General features: G+C 49.0%; 5 pseudogenes; all 5 read right to left on the reverse strand.

Moving 5' to 3' along the window:
* Positions 1-289: 289 nt before the first annotated feature.
* LOC124769607 lies at positions 290-500 on the reverse strand (annotated as a pseudogene).
* A 3,232-nt stretch (positions 501-3,732) lies between these two features.
* LOC124769608 lies at positions 3,733-3,943 on the reverse strand (annotated as a pseudogene).
* A 3,230-nt stretch (positions 3,944-7,173) lies between these two features.
* LOC124769611 lies at positions 7,174-7,384 on the reverse strand (annotated as a pseudogene).
* Positions 7,385-10,613: 3,229 nt separating this feature from the next.
* LOC124769612 lies at positions 10,614-10,824 on the reverse strand (annotated as a pseudogene).
* Positions 10,825-14,053: 3,229 nt separating this feature from the next.
* LOC124769613 lies at positions 14,054-14,264 on the reverse strand (annotated as a pseudogene).
* Between the last annotated feature and the right edge of the window lie 2,514 nt (positions 14,265-16,778).

Below are 16,778 nucleotides of genomic sequence, written 5' to 3' on the forward strand. Positions count from 1 at the left end.
TTAAAATTATCTGTGCCCGGACCATAAGAGACGCTAACGAGGCATCCGAAGGCACTGTCCTGTGCCCCCATAAATTACCAGCCTAGCGTAATGCGGCTGCAAGTGCCGTCCGGCTAAACGCAAAAAAAAAAAAAAAAATTCTTAAGATAATCTTAAATTAATGAAAAGAAATCGTGGTGTGTAAGCAACTAACTACTGGGCACATCAACAACTACGACAAGTTTTGCTACCAGCGGAATATCTGATCACTGCAGAAAGTTAACCCATTTCAGGCTGTGTTTTAATTAATTTTAGGTGGGCCGATCCCGGCGGTACTTCAATGCCGGGCCAACCCGCGACAGAGGTGGAGCAAGCCCCTAGCACTCCGTCATAAGCCAAAAATGAGTGTAATATTCTGGTCGTGTGATGCAGGACGTATCGGATATTAAGCTGATAAGACAAATACTACACTTTTTTCCCTCCTACCTCCCCTATAGACCTACCTTTTCCTCTCCAAAAATGCCGCCATCCTCTAGTGTCGACGCAGCACGTAAAGCAGGGTGTTGTTAGTAGCAAGACTTATTGCCATAAACCGAAAATAAAAGCGGAGGCATACTCTGCTATGCCTTGGGGGCGACGACACACTACTCAGAAACACACCTCCCTCTCCAGGTGTGAAGCAAGTGATGATGTTAAAAACTAAATAGAAAGAAATAAATAAAGACAGAAATGAAGGCAAAATAAAAAAAAACAGCGACGGCAGCACACTCAAACGAAACTGGCGAGATAATCCCATCGCCCATAGAATTAACGAAGTAATAATCCTCTAAGATAGATTATGTGTTTTCCAATTTTCCAATAATTTTTCATACAAGGTTCACACAATTTCCATGTTACCAATTTCCATATTATCAGTATCATAGAACAGTCTACTCTAGTGATGCCCTGAAGGCCAATACCAAATCTGGGGTATGGGTAAGTCAAGGGTAGTTTGAAAGTCTGAGTGACAAAGATCCAGGGGTACAGTCAGGCAATTCTTATACGAGGTGCCTTAGTCAGCCCGGAACACCTTTTGATAACCATGAACCATTGCAACTTTAAGAAATCTTGCAAAAGTAATGGTATATTTCCGGTCAGATTCCGCCAGGCGATGCTGGCTCCAAAGGTAGTCCATGAAAGAGACAGCATCGGTGAGGCAAAGGTCATAGATCGTGAAAATGGTGTGGCCCAAGAGCCACACCATTGCGTTACGTCGTGTTCGTTGGTTGGTCTGAATATCAGGGGTAAGGAACCAGTCGATTGACACATAGTCCAGTGTAGTCCCACCGATCAGCGCTAATAGCACACGTGCAAGGTCCCACATTTCTGTGACGTGAGGGCATAAGAGACGATGCTCTCTGGTGTCTACGTCACCACATCGGCCGCAAGCAGCCGAGGGCCATAGGCGGATGGCCGCCAGGCGGTGATTAGTGGGTATTAAATTGTTTACAACGCGATACCATAGCGCTGAAACTTCTGTGGGAAGGGCTGGGTGGTTGATATTAGCCCAAGCTTGGTGCCAGATGACCGACGGTCGTCTGTCCTCCAATTTATGTGGTGTGGGCTGGCCTCGAAGCGCCTAGTAAAGGCGCTTCGATGTGCGTGCCTTGTCGGTGGCCACTGTTAGGACGTAACTTTGATTGAGGTAATAGTCCTTGACTGTCGTCATCCGGAATGGAATATGTGTCAAACATACTGGTGCACGCGCCGATTGTGGGGGATAACGGTCGAAAAGCACCGCTGTTGTACCACCTGGGTCAATCTCACGCAAAGTGGCGATACTTGGAATCAGGATTGCCGCACATTTGCGGGGAAAGTCAATGAGTCCAAGGCCACTATCGACCTTTGGCAGTGTACAATTCTGCGCATCAACTTTGAATAGTGCATGCCGCCACAATAGGCAATATACTGTTTGTGAGATGGCTCTGCTGGTTTGTTTCGGTAGCGTATGGAGTTGTGCTACATACTATGCCCGTGATAGGATGTATGTACTAATCAGTTGGATTCGTTGATGGAGGTCGAGTCGTCGATCAGTGTGACTCATGCAAAATCCTCTGATGCGCGTGAGAATCCGCCTGCACGTGAGTGTTAACATGCGCTGCGGACAGTCAGTCACCTCAAGACCCAAGATACGTTGTTCCCCTACAATCCGGTTGCATGGGCGTTCGATGGTCAATGATCGTGGCCCTAGTGGCATTAGCACCATTTTGTTGGATTTTAACATGGCACCGGATGCTCGTTCATAAACGTGGAGGACTCGGCGAACCGAATCGATGTCATTGGCGTTTGCTACAAACACACCTACACCATCCGCGTATGCCGCACTGCGGAAGGTGACGCCTGGGAAAGGAACACCATCGACCATCCGTCCGATGTCACGCAGCATGGGGTCCAGCGCCAAAGCGATAAAATACACTGACAAGGGACAGCCTTGTCGAACTGATTGTCTGATGGGAATTGGTCGTGATCTGCAGCCGTTCACAATGATTCTGGAATTTGCTCCATCCAAGAAGTGCCGGATGACTCTTATGAAGTGCTCCCCGAAACCCTTCCGCGACATAACGGCCAGCAGGTAAGGATGGGAGAAGGCACCGGCGAAATCTAGAGATCAATTGAAGCCGGGGTTCGAGCGTCGGTGGTGGGTGAGTAAGACAGCATCACGGTATACAGAAGCAGCGGTGAAGGTGGTTCGATTCGAAACGCCAGTGTACCTTATTCATTACCTGTTTAAGATGTGAAGCCACACTTCGTGCCACCAACTTATAATCAGTGTTAAGAACACGTCCTTAGCCCGACAGTGACCTGTGACCTTTGGATTAAGGACAATACGTACAGCTAGAAAATCGGCGGGTAGCTCGCAACCAGCAAACATCTCCTCGCACGTTTTGCAGAAGCGGTCTCCTAACAGGCCGGAAAACCTAGCACTTCGATTAGTGTTGGAATGGCACAATCGAAGGGCGGTATCCTTGCGGAGTACCGCCAGAGATGAAAAACCGCAGTGTCAGGGCCTAAATGCTTGCAGCGTGTGCGCTCCACATGTGGGAGTGACACACGGTGGTGCGGGCCGATATGGCAACAGGCGACCGTCGAAAACATCGCAAAGGCAAGTGCCGGAAGGAACGACCAAATACGAGATCACTCGTCAACATCCCAGTACTACCCTCCATGTCGAGGAGTAAACTGCGACTTCCATTTGAACGCCGCTAGCTGCCAGTGCAGTGGAGAAGCCGTGAGGCCGCCCCACAGCAGCGTCAGGCCGGTGCGAGCTATACTGGCGCGAGCTACACCTAGCCGAGTGCTTACATCGTCCACCGCCTACTGCATATGTGTGTGTGCGTGTGTACACACGTATTCAGCGTGCGTGCGGCGGCGACGACGACGACGTTCGCGAGGAGCTAAGGATATAACTCCAAAAAATGTAATTAAAATTATCTGTGCCCGGACCATAAGAGACGCTAACGAGGCATCCGAAGGCACTGTCCTGTGCCCCCATAAATTACCAGCCTAGCGTAATGCGGCTGCAAGTGCCGTCCGGCTAAACGCAAAAAAAAAAAAAAAAAAAATTCTTAAGATAATCTTAAATTAATGAAAAGAAATCGTGGTGTGTAAGCAACTAACTACTGGGCACATCAACAACTACGACAAGTTTTGCTACCAGCGGAATATCTGATCACTGCAGAAAGTTAACCCATTTCAGGCTGTGTTTTAATTAATTTTAGGTGGGCCGATCCCGGCGGTACTTCAATGCCGGGCCAACCCGCGACAGAGGTGGAGCAAGCCCCTAGCACTCCGTCATAAGCCAAAAATGAGTGTAATATTCTGGTCGTGTGATGCAGGACGTATCGGATATTAAGCTGATAAGACAAATACTACACTTTTTTCCCTCCTACCTCCCCTATAGACCTACCTTTTCCTCTCCAAAAATGCCGCCATCCTCTAGTGTCGACGCAGCACGTAAAGCAGGGTGTTGTTAGTAGCAAGACTTATTGCCATAAACCGAAAATAAAAGCGGAGGCATACTCTGCTATGCCTTGGGGGCGACGACACACTACTCAGAAACACACCTCCCTCTCCAGGTGTGAAGCAAGTGATGATGTTAAAAACTAAATAGAAAGAAATAAATAAAGACAGAAATGAAGGCAAAATAAAAAAAAACAGCGACGGCAGCACACTCAAACGAAACTGGCGAGATAATCCCATCGCCCATAGAATTAACGAAGTAATAATCCTCTAAGATAGATTATGTGTTTTCCAATTTTCCAATAATTTTTCATACAAGGTTCACACAATTTCCATGTTACCAATTTCCATATTATCAGTATCATAGAACAGTCTACTCTAGTGATGCCCTGAAGGCCAATACCAAATCTGGGGTATGGGTAAGTCAAGGGTAGTTTGAAAGTCTGAGTGACAAAGATCCAGGGGTACAGTCAGGCAATTCTTATACGAGGTGCCTTAGTCAGCCCGGAACACCTTTTGATAACCATGAACCATTGCAACTTTAAGAAATCTTGCAAAAGTAATGGTATATTTCCGGTCAGATTCCGCCAGGCGATGCTGGCTCCAAAGGTAGTCCATGAAAGAGACAGCATCGGTGAGGCAAAGGTCATAGATCGTGAAAATGGTGTGGCCCAAGAGCCACACCATTGCGTTAAGTCGTGTTCGTTTGTTGGTCTGAATATCAGGGGTAAGGAACCAGTCGATTGACACATAGTCCAGTGTAGTCCCACCGATCAGCGCTAATAGCACACGTGCAAGGTCCCACATTTCTGTGACGTGAGGGCATAAGAGACGATGCTCTCTGGTGTCTACGTCACCACATCGGCCGCAAGCAGCCGAGGGCCATAGGCGGATGGCCGCCAGGCGGTGATTAGTGGGTATTAAATTGTTTACAACGCGATACCATAGCGCTGAAACTTCTGTGGGAAGGGCTGGGTGGTTGATATTAGCCCAAGCTTGGTGCCAGATGACCGACGGTCGTCTGTCCTCCAATTTATGTGGTGTGGGCTGGCCTCGAAGCGCCTAGTAAAGGCGCTTCGATGTGCGTGCCTTGTCGGTGGCCACTGTTAGGACGTAACTTTGATTGAGGTAATAGTCCTTGACTGTCGTCATCCGGAATGGAATATGTGTCAAACATACTGGTGCACGCGCCGATTGTGGGGGATAACGGTCGAAAAGCACCGCTGTTGTACCACCTGGGTCAATCTCACGCAAAGTGGCGATACTTGGAATCAGGATTGCCGCACATTTGCGGGGAAAGTCAATGAGTCCAAGGCCACTATCGACCTTTGGCAGTGTACAATTCTGCGCATCAACTTTGAATAGTGCATGCCGCCACAATAGGCAATATACTGTTTGTGAGATGGCTCTGCTGGTTTGTTTCGGTAGCGTATGGAGTTGTGCTACATACTATGCCCGTGATAGGATGTATGTACTAATCAGTTGGATTCGTTGATGGAGGTCGAGTCGTCGATCAGTGTGACTCATGCAAAATCCTCTGATGCGCGTGAGAATCCGCCTGCACGTGAGTGTTAACATGCGCTGCGGACAGTCAGTCACCTCAAGACCCAAGATACGTTGTTCCCCTACAATCCGGTTGCATGGGCGTTCGATGGTCAATGATCGTGGCCCTAGTGGCATTAGCACCATTTTGTTGGATTTTAACATGGCACCGGATGCTCATTCATAAACGTGGAGGACTCGGCGAACCGAATCGATGTCATTGGCGTTTGCTACAAACACACCTACACCATCCGCGTATGCCGCACTGCGGAAGGTGACGCCTGGGAAAGGAACACCATCGACCATCCGTCCGATGTCACGCAGCATGGGGTCCAGCGCCAAAGCGATAAAATACACTGACAAGGGACAGCCTTGTCGAACTGATCGTCTGATGGGAATTGGTCGTGATCTGCAGCCGTTCACAATGATTCTGGAATTTGCTCCATCCAAGAAGTGCCGGATGACTCTTATGAAGTGCTCCCCGAAACCCTTCCGCGACATAACGGCCAGCAGGTAAGGATGGGAGAAGGCACCGGCGAAATCTAGAGATCAATTGAAGCCGGGGTTCGAGCGTCGGCGGTGGGTGAGTAAGACAGCATCACGGTATATAGAAGCAGCGGTGAAGGTGGTTCGATTCGAAACGCCAGTGTACCTTATTCATTACCTGTTTAAGATGTGAAGCCACACTTCGTGCCACCAACTTATAATCAGTGTTAAGAACACGTCCTTAGCCCGACAGTGACCTGTGACCTTTGGATTAAGGACAATACGTACAGCTAGAAAATCGGCGGGTAGCTCGCAACCAGCAAACATCTCCTCGCACGTTTTGCAGAAGCGGTCTCCTAACAGGCCGGAAAACCTAGCACTTCGATTAGTGTTGGAATGGCACAATCGAAGGGCGGTATCCTTGCGGAGTACCGCCAGAGATGAAAAACCGCAGTGTCAGGGCCTAAATGCTTGCAGCGTGTGCGCTCCACATGTGGGAGTGACACACGGTGGTGCGGGCCGATATGGCAACAGGCGACCGTCGAAAACATCGCAAAGGCAAGTGCCGGAAGGAACGACCAAATACGAGATCACTCGTCAACATCCCAGTACTACCCTCCATGTCGAGGAGTAAACTGCGACTTCCATTTGAACGCCGCTAGCTGCCAGTGCAGTGGAGAAGCCGTGAGGCCGCCCCACAGCAGCGTCAGGCCGGTGCGAGCTATACTGGCGCGAGCTACACCTAGCCGAGTGCTTACATCGTCCACCGCCTACTGCATATGTGTGTGTGCGTGTGTACACACGTATTCAGCGTGCGTGCGGCGGCGACGACGACGACGTTCGCGAGGAGCTAAGGATATAACTCCAAAAAATGTAATTAAAATTATCTGTGCCCGGACCATAAGAGACGCTAACGAGGCATCCGAAGGCACTGTCCTGTGCCCCCATAAATTACCAGCCTAGCGTAATGCGGCTGCAAGTGCCGTCCGGCTAAACGCAAAAAAAAAAAAAAAAAATTCTTAAGATAATCTTAAATTAATGAAAAGAAATCGTGGTGTGTAAGCAACTAACTACTGGGCACATCAACAACTACGACAAGTTTTGCTACCAGCGGAATATCTGATCACTGCAGAAAGTTAACCCATTTCAGGCTGTGTTTTAATTAATTTTAGGTGGGCCGATCCCGGCGGTACTTCAATGCCGGGCCAACCCGCGACAGAGGTGGAGCAAGCCCCTAGCACTCCGTCATAAGCCAAAAATGAGTGTAATATTCTGGTCGTGTGATGCAGGACGTATCGGATATTAAGCTGATAAGACAAATACTACACTTTTTTCCCTCCTACCTCCCCTATAGACCTACCTTTTCCTCTCCAAAAATGCCGCCATCCTCTAGTGTCGACGCAGCACGTAAAGCAGGGTGTTGTTAGTAGCAAGACTTATTGCCATAAACCGAAAATAAAAGCGGAGGCATACTCTGCTATGCCTTGGGGGCGACGACACACTACTCAGAAACACACCTCCCTCTCCAGGTGTGAAGCAAGTGATGATGTTAAAAACTAAATAGAAAGAAATAAATAAAGACAGAAATGAAGGCAAAATAAAAAAAAACAGCGACGGCAGCACACTCAAACGAAACTGGCGAGATAATCCCATCGCCCATAGAATTAACGAAGTAATAATCCTCTAAGATAGATTATGTGTTTTCCAATTTTCCAATAATTTTTCATACAAGGTTCACACAATTTCCATGTTACCAATTTCCATATTATCAGTATCATAGAACAGTCTACTCTAGTGATGCCCTGAAGGCCAATACCAAATCTGGGGTATGGGTAAGTCAAGGGTAGTTTGAAAGTCTGAGTGACAAAGATCCAGGGGTACAGTCAGGCAATTCTTATACGAGGTGCCTTAGTCAGCCCGGAACACCTTTTGATAACCATGAACCATTGCAACTTTAAGAAATCTTGCAAAAGTAATGGTATATTTCCGGTCAGATTCCGCCAGGCGATGCTGGCTCCAAAGGTAGTCCATGAAAGAGACAGCATCGGTGAGGCAAAGGTCATAGATCGTGAAAATGGTGTGGCCCAAGAGCCACACCATTGCGTTACGTCGTGTTCGTTGGTTGGTCTGAATATCAGGGGTAAGGAACCAGTCGATTGACACATAGTCCAGTGTAGTCCCACCGATCAGCGCTAATAGCACACGTGCAAGGTCCCACATTTCTGTGACGTGAGGGCATAAGAGACGATGCTCTCTGGTGTCTACGTCACCACATCGGCCGCAAGCAGCCGAGGGCCATAGGCGGATGGCCGCCAGGCGGTGATTAGTGGGTATTAAATTGTTTACAACGCGATACCATAGCGCTGAAACTTCTGTGGGAAGGGCTGGGTGGTTGATATTAGCCCAAGCTTGGTGCCAGATGACCGACGGTCGTCTGTCCTCCAATTTATGTGGTGTGGGCTGGCCTCGAAGCGCCTAGTAAAGGCGCTTCGATGTGCGTGCCTTGTCGGTGGCCACTGTTAGGACGTAACTTTGATTGAGGTAATAGTCCTTGACTGTCGTCATCCGGAATGGAATATGTGTCAAACATACTGGTGCACGCGCCGATTGTGGGGGATAACGGTCGAAAAGCACCGCTGTTGTACCACCTGGGTCAATCTCACGCAAAGTGGCGATACTTGGAATCAGGATTGCCGCACATTTGCGGGGAAAGTCAATGAGTCCAAGGCCACTATCGACCTTTGGCAGTGTACAATTCTGCGCATCAACTTTGAATAGTGCATGCCGCCACAATAGGCAATATACTGTTTGTGAGATGGCTCTGCTGGTTTGTTTCGGTAGCGTATGGAGTTGTGCTACATACTATGCCCGTGATAGGATGTATGTACTAATCAGTTGGATTCGTTGATGGAGGTCGAGTCGTCGATCAGTGTGACTCATGCAAAATCCTCTGATGCGCGTGAGAATCCGCCTGCACGTGAGTGTTAACATGCGCTGCGGACAGTCAGTCACCTCAAGACCCAAGATACGTTGTTCCCCTACAATCCGGTTGCATGGGCGTTCGATGGTCAATGATCGTGGCCCTAGTGGCATTAGCACCATTTTGTTGGATTTTAACATGGCACCGGATGCTCGTTCATAAACGTGGAGGACTCGGCGAACCGAATCGATGTCATTGGCGTTTGCTACAAACACACCTACACCATCCGCGTATGCCGCACTGCGGAAGGTGACGCCTGGGAAAGGAACACCATCGACCATCCGTCCGATGTCACGCAGCATGGGGTCCAGCGCCAAAGCGATAAAATACACTGACAAGGGACAGCCTTGTCGAACTGATTGTCTGATGGGAATTGGTCGTGATCTGCAGCCGTTCACAATGATTCTGGAATTTGCTCCATCCAAGAAGTGCCGGATGACTCTTATGAAGTGCTCCCCGAAACCCTTCCGCGACATAACGGCCAGCAGGTAAGGATGGGAGAAGGCACCGGCGAAATCTAGAGATCAATTGAAGCCGGGGTTCGAGCGTCGGTGGTGGGTGAGTAAGACAGCATCACGGTATACAGAAGCAGCGGTGAAGGTGGTTCGATTCGAAACGCCAGTGTACCTTATTCATTACCTGTTTAAGATGTGAAGCCACACTTCGTGCCACCAACTTATAATCAGTGTTAAGAACACGTCCTTAGCCCGACAGTGACCTGTGACCTTTGGATTAAGGACAATACGTACAGCTAGAAAATCGGCGGGTAGCTCGCAACCAGCAAACATCTCCTCGCACGTTTTGCAGAAGCGGTCTCCTAACAGGCCGGAAAACCTAGCACTTCGATTAGTGTTGGAATGGCACAATCGAAGGGCGGTATCCTTGCGGAGTACCGCCAGAGATGAAAAACCGCAGTGTCAGGGCCTAAATGCTTGCAGCGTGTGCGCTCCACATGTGGGAGTGACACACGGTGGTGCGGGCCGATATGGCAACAGGCGACCGTCGAAAACATCGCAAAGGCAAGTGCCGGAAGGAACGACCAAATACGAGATCACTCGTCAACATCCCAGTACTACCCTCCATGTCGAGGAGTAAACTGCGACTTCCATTTGAACGCCGCTAGCTGCCAGTGCAGTGGAGAAGCCGTGAGGCCGCCCCACAGCAGCGTCAGGCCGGTGCGAGCTATACTGGCGCGAGCTACACCTAGCCGAGTGCTTACATCGTCCACCGCCTACTGCATATGTGTGTGTGCGTGTGTACACACGTATTCAGCGTGCGTGCGGCGGCGACGACGACGACGTTCGCGAGGAGCTAAGGATATAACTCCAAAAAATGTAATTAAAATTATCTGTGCCCGGACCATAAGAGACGCTAACGAGGCATCCGAAGGCACTGTCCTGTGCCCCCATAAATTACCAGCCTAGCGTAATGCGGCTGCAAGTGCCGTCCGGCTAAACGCAAAAAAAAAAAAAAAAATTCTTAAGATAATCTTAAATTAATGAAAAGAAATCGTGGTGTGTAAGCAACTAACTACTGGGCACATCAACAACTACGACAAGTTTTGCTACCAGCGGAATATCTGATCACTGCAGAAAGTTAACCCATTTCAGGCTGTGTTTTAATTAATTTTAGGTGGGCCGATCCCGGCGGTACTTCAATGCCGGGCCAACCCGCGACAGAGGTGGAGCAAGCCCCTAGCACTCCGTCATAAGCCAAAAATGAGTGTAATATTCTGGTCGTGTGATGCAGGACGTATCGGATATTAAGCTGATAAGACAAATACTACACTTTTTTCCCTCCTACCTCCCCTATAGACCTACCTTTTCCTCTCCAAAAATGCCGCCATCCTCTAGTGTCGACGCAGCACGTAAAGCAGGGTGTTGTTAGTAGCAAGACTTATTGCCATAAACCGAAAATAAAAGCGGAGGCATACTCTGCTATGCCTTGGGGGCGACGACACACTACTCAGAAACACACCTCCCTCTCCAGGTGTGAAGCAAGTGATGATGTTAAAAACTAAATAGAAAGAAATAAATAAAGACAGAAATGAAGGCAAAATAAAAAAAAACAGCGACGGCAGCACACTCAAACGAAACTGGCGAGATAATCCCATCGCCCATAGAATTAACGAAGTAATAATCCTCTAAGATAGATTATGTGTTTTCCAATTTTCCAATAATTTTTCATACAAGGTTCACACAATTTCCATGTTACCAATTTCCATATTATCAGTATCATAGAACAGTCTACTCTAGTGATGCCCTGAAGGCCAATACCAAATCTGGGGTATGGGTAAGTCAAGGGTAGTTTGAAAGTCTGAGTGACAAAGATCCAGGGGTACAGTCAGGCAATTCTTATACGAGGTGCCTTAGTCAGCCCGGAACACCTTTTGATAACCATGAACCATTGCAACTTTAAGAAATCTTGCAAAAGTAATGGTATATTTCCGGTCAGATTCCGCCAGGCGATGCTGGCTCCAAAGGTAGTCCATGAAAGAGACAGCATCGGTGAGGCAAAGGTCATAGATCGTGAAAATGGTGTGGCCCAAGAGCCACACCATTGCGTTACGTCGTGTTCGTTGGTTGGTCTGAATATCAGGGGTAAGGAACCAGTCGATTGACACATAGTCCAGTGTAGTCCCACCGATCAGCGCTAATAGCACACGTGCAAGGTCCCACATTTCTGTGACGTGAGGGCATAAGAGACGATGCTCTCTGGTGTCTACGTCACCACATCGGCCGCAAGCAGCCGAGGGCCATAGGCGGATGGCCGCCAGGCGGTGATTAGTGGGTATTAAATTGTTTACAACGCGATACCATAGCGCTGAAACTTCTGTGGGAAGGGCTGGGTGGTTGATATTAGCCCAAGCTTGGTGCCAGATGACCGACGGTCGTCTGTCCTCCAATTTATGTGGTGTGGGCTGGCCTCGAAGCGCCTAGTAAAGGCGCTTCGATGTGCGTGCCTTGTCGGTGGCCACTGTTAGGACGTAACTTTGATTGAGGTAATAGTCCTTGACTGTCGTCATCCGGAATGGAATATGTGTCAAACATACTGGTGCACGCGCCGATTGTGGGGGATAACGGTCGAAAAGCACCGCTGTTGTACCACCTGGGTCAATCTCACGCAAAGTGGCGATACTTGGAATCAGGATTGCCGCACATTTGCGGGGAAAGTCAATGAGTCCAAGGCCACTATCGACCTTTGGCAGTGTACAATTCTGCGCATCAACTTTGAATAGTGCATGCCGCCACAATAGGCAATATACTGTTTGTGAGATGGCTCTGCTGGTTTGTTTCGGTAGCGTATGGAGTTGTGCTACATACTATGCCCGTGATAGGATGTATGTACTAATCAGTTGGATTCGTTGATGGAGGTCGAGTCGTCGATCAGTGTGACTCATGCAAAATCCTCTGATGCGCGTGAGAATCCGCCTGCACGTGAGTGTTAACATGCGCTGCGGACAGTCAGTCACCTCAAGACCCAAGATACGTTGTTCCCCTACAATCCGGTTGCATGGGCGTTCGATGGTCAATGATCGTGGCCCTAGTGGCATTAGCACCATTTTGTTGGATTTTAACATGGCACCGGATGCTCGTTCATAAACGTGGAGGACTCGGCGAACCGAATCGATGTCATTGGCGTTTGCTACAAACACACCTACACCATCCGCGTATGCCGCACTGCGGAAGGTGACGCCTGGGAAAGGAACACCATCGACCATCCGTCCGATGTCACGCAGCATGGGGTCCAGCGCCAAAGCGATAAAATACACTGACAAGGGACAGCCTTGTCGAACTGATTGTCTGATGGGAATTGGTCGTGATCTGCAGCCGTTCACAATGATTCTGGAATTTGCTCCATCCAAGAAGTGCCGGATGACTCTTATGAAGTGCTCCCCGAAACCCTTCCGCGACATAACGGCCAGCAGGTAAGGATGGGAGAAGGCACCGGCGAAATCTAGAGATCAATTGAAGCCGGGGTTCGAGCGTCGGTGGTGGGTGAGTAAGACAGCATCACGGTATACAGAAGCAGCGGTGAAGGTGGTTCGATTCGAAACGCCAGTGTACCTTATTCATTACCTGTTTAAGATGTGAAGCCACACTTCGTGCCACCAACTTATAATCAGTGTTAAGAACACGTCCTTAGCCCGACAGTGACCTGTGACCTTTGGATTAAGGACAATACGTACAGCTAGAAAATCGGCGGGTAGCTCGCAACCAGCAAACATCTCCTCGCACGTTTTGCAGAAGCGGTCTCCTAACAGGCCGGAAAACCTAGCACTTCGATTAGTGTTGGAATGGCACAATCGAAGGGCGGTATCCTTGCGGAGTACCGCCAGAGATGAAAAACCGCAGTGTCAGGGCCTAAATGCTTGCAGCGTGTGCGCTCCACATGTGGGAGTGACACACGGTGGTGCGGGCCGATATGGCAACAGGCGACCGTCGAAAACATCGCAAAGGCAAGTGCCGGAAGGAACGACCAAATACGAGATCACTCGTCAACATCCCAGTACTACCCTCCATGTCGAGGAGTAAACTGCGACTTCCATTTGAACGCCGCTAGCTGCCAGTGCAGTGGAGAAGCCGTGAGGCCGCCCCACAGCAGCGTCAGGCCGGTGCGAGCTATACTGGCGCGAGCTACACCTAGCCGAGTGCTTACATCGTCCACCGCCTACTGCATATGTGTGTGTGCGTGTGTACACACGTATTCAGCGTGCGTGCGGCGGCGACGACGACGACGTTCGCGAGGAGCTAAGGATATAACTCCAAAAAATGTAATTAAAATTATCTGTGCCCGGACCATAAGAGACGCTAACGAGGCATCCGAAGGCACTGTCCTGTGCCCCCATAAATTACCAGCCTAGCGTAATGCGGCTGCAAGTGCCGTCCGGCTAAACGCAAAAAAAAAAAAAAAAATTCTTAAGATAATCTTAAATTAATGAAAAGAAATCGTGGTGTGTAAGCAACTAACTACTGGGCACATCAACAACTACGACAAGTTTTGCTACCAGCGGAATATCTGATCACTGCAGAAAGTTAACCCATTTCAGGCTGTGTTTTAATTAATTTTAGGTGGGCCGATCCCGGCGGTACTTCAATGCCGGGCCAACCCGCGACAGAGGTGGAGCAAGCCCCTAGCACTCCGTCATAAGCCAAAAATGAGTGTAATATTCTGGTCGTGTGATGCAGGACGTATCGGATATTAAGCTGATAAGACAAATACTACACTTTTTTCCCTCCTACCTCCCCTATAGACCTACCTTTTCCTCTCCAAAAATGCCGCCATCCTCTAGTGTCGACGCAGCACGTAAAGCAGGGTGTTGTTAGTAGCAAGACTTATTGCCATAAACCGAAAATAAAAGCGGAGGCATACTCTGCTATGCCTTGGGGGCGACGACACACTACTCAGAAACACACCTCCCTCTCCAGGTGTGAAGCAAGTGATGATGTTAAAAACTAAATAGAAAGAAATAAATAAAGACAGAAATGAAGGCAAAATAAAAAAAAACAGCGACGGCAGCACACTCAAACGAAACTGGCGAGATAATCCCATCGCCCATAGAATTAACGAAGTAATAATCCTCTAAGATAGATTATGTGTTTTCCAATTTTCCAATAATTTTTCATACAAGGTTCACACAATTTCCATGTTACCAATTTCCATATTATCAGTATCATAGAACAGTCTACTCTAGTGATGCCCTGAAGGCCAATACCAAATCTGGGGTATGGGTAAGTCAAGGGTAGTTTGAAAGTCTGAGTGACAAAGATCCAGGGGTACACTCAGGCAATTCTTATACGAGGTGCCTTAGTCAGCCCGGAACACCTTTTGATAACCATGAACCATTGCAACTTTAAGAAATCTTGCAAAAGTAATGGTATATTTCCGGTCAGATTCCGCCAGGCGATGCTGGCTCCAAAGGTAGTCCATGAAAGAGACAGCATCGGTGAGGCAAAGGTCATAGATCGTGAAAATGGTGTGGCCCAAGAGCCACACCATTGCGTTACGTCGTGTTCGTTGGTTGGTCTGAATATCAGGGGTAAGGAACCAGTCGATTGACACATAGTCCAGTGTAGTCCCACCGATCAGCGCTAATAGCACACGTGCAAGGTCCCACACTTCTGTGACGTGAGGGCATAAGAGACGATGCTCTCTGGTGTCTACGTCACCACATCGGCCGCAAGCAGCCGAGGGCCATAGGCGGATGGCCGCCAGGCGGTGATTAGTGGGTATTAAATTGTTTACAAAGCGATACCATAGCGCTGAAACTTCTGTGGGAAGGGCTGGGTGGTTGATATTAGCCCAAGCTTGGTGCCAGATGACCGACGGTCGTCTGTCCTCCAATTTATGTGGTGTGGGCTGGCCTCGAAGCGCCTAGTAAAGGCGCTTCGATGTGCGTGCCTTGTCGGTGGCCACTGTTAGGACGTAACTTTGATTGAGGTAATAGTCCTTGACTGTCGTCATCCGGAATGGAATATGTGTCAAACATACTGGTGCACGCGCCGATTGTGGGCGATAACGGTCGAAAAGCACCGCTGTTGTACCACCTGGGTCGATCTCACGCAAAGTGGCGATACTTTGAATCAGGATTGCCGCACATTTGCGGGGAAAGTCAATGAGTCCAAGGCCACTATCGACCTTTGGCAGTGTACAATTCTGCGCATCAACTTTGAATAGTGCATGCCGCCACAATAGGCAATATACTGTTTGTGAGATGGCTCTGCTGGTTTGTTTCGGTAGCGTATGGAGTTGTGCTACATACTATGCCCGTGATAGGATGTATGTACTAATCAGTTGGATTCGTTGATGGAGGTCGAGTCGTCGATCAGTGTGACTCATGCAAAATCCTCTGATGCGCGTGAGAATCCGCCTGCACGTGAGTGTTAACATGCGCTGCGGACAGTCAGTCACCTCAAGACCCAAGATACGTTGTTCCCCTACAATCCGGTTGCATGGGCGTTCGATGGTCAATGATCGTGGCCCTAGTGGCATTAGCACCATTTTGTTGGATTTTAACATGGCACCGGATGCTCGTTCATAAACGTGGAGGACTCGGCGAACCGAATCGATGTCATTGGCGTTTGCTACAAACACACCTACACCATCCGCGTATGCCGCACTGCGGAAGGTGACGCCTGGGAAAGGAACACCATCGACCATCCGTCCGATGTCACGCAGCATGGGGTCCAGCGCCAAAGCGATAAAATACACTGACAAGGGACAGCCTTGTCGAACTGATCGTCTGATGGGAATTGGTCGTGATCTGCAGCCGTTCACAATGATTCTGGAATTTGCTCCATCCAAGAAGTGCCGGATGACTCTTATGAAGTGCTCCCCGAAACCCTTCCGCGACATAACGGCCAGCAGGTAAGGATGGGAGAAGGCACCGGCGAAATCTAGAGATCAATTGAAGCCGGGGTTCGAGCGTCGGCGGTGGGTGAGTAAGACAGCATCACGGTATATAGAAGCAGCGGTGAAGGTGGTTCGATTCGAAACGCCAGTGTACCTTATTCATTACCTGTTTAAGATGTGAAGCCACACTTCGTGCCACCAACTTATAATCAGTGTTAAGAACACGTCCTTAGCCCGACAGTGACCTGTGACCTTTGGATTAAGGACAATACGTACAGCTAGAAAATCGGCGGGTAGCTCGCAACCAGCAAACATCTCCTCGCACGTTTTGCAGAAGCGGTCTCCTAACAGGCCGGAAAATCCTAGCACTTCGATTAGTGCTGGAATGGCGCAATCGAAGGGCGGTATCCTTGCGGAGTACCGCCAGAGATGAAAAACC

This window comes from Schistocerca piceifrons, unplaced genomic scaffold (assembly GCF_021461385.2).
Source record: "Schistocerca piceifrons isolate TAMUIC-IGC-003096 unplaced genomic scaffold, iqSchPice1.1 HiC_scaffold_701, whole genome shotgun sequence".
Classification (NCBI taxonomy): domain Eukaryota; kingdom Metazoa; phylum Arthropoda; class Insecta; order Orthoptera; family Acrididae; genus Schistocerca; species Schistocerca piceifrons.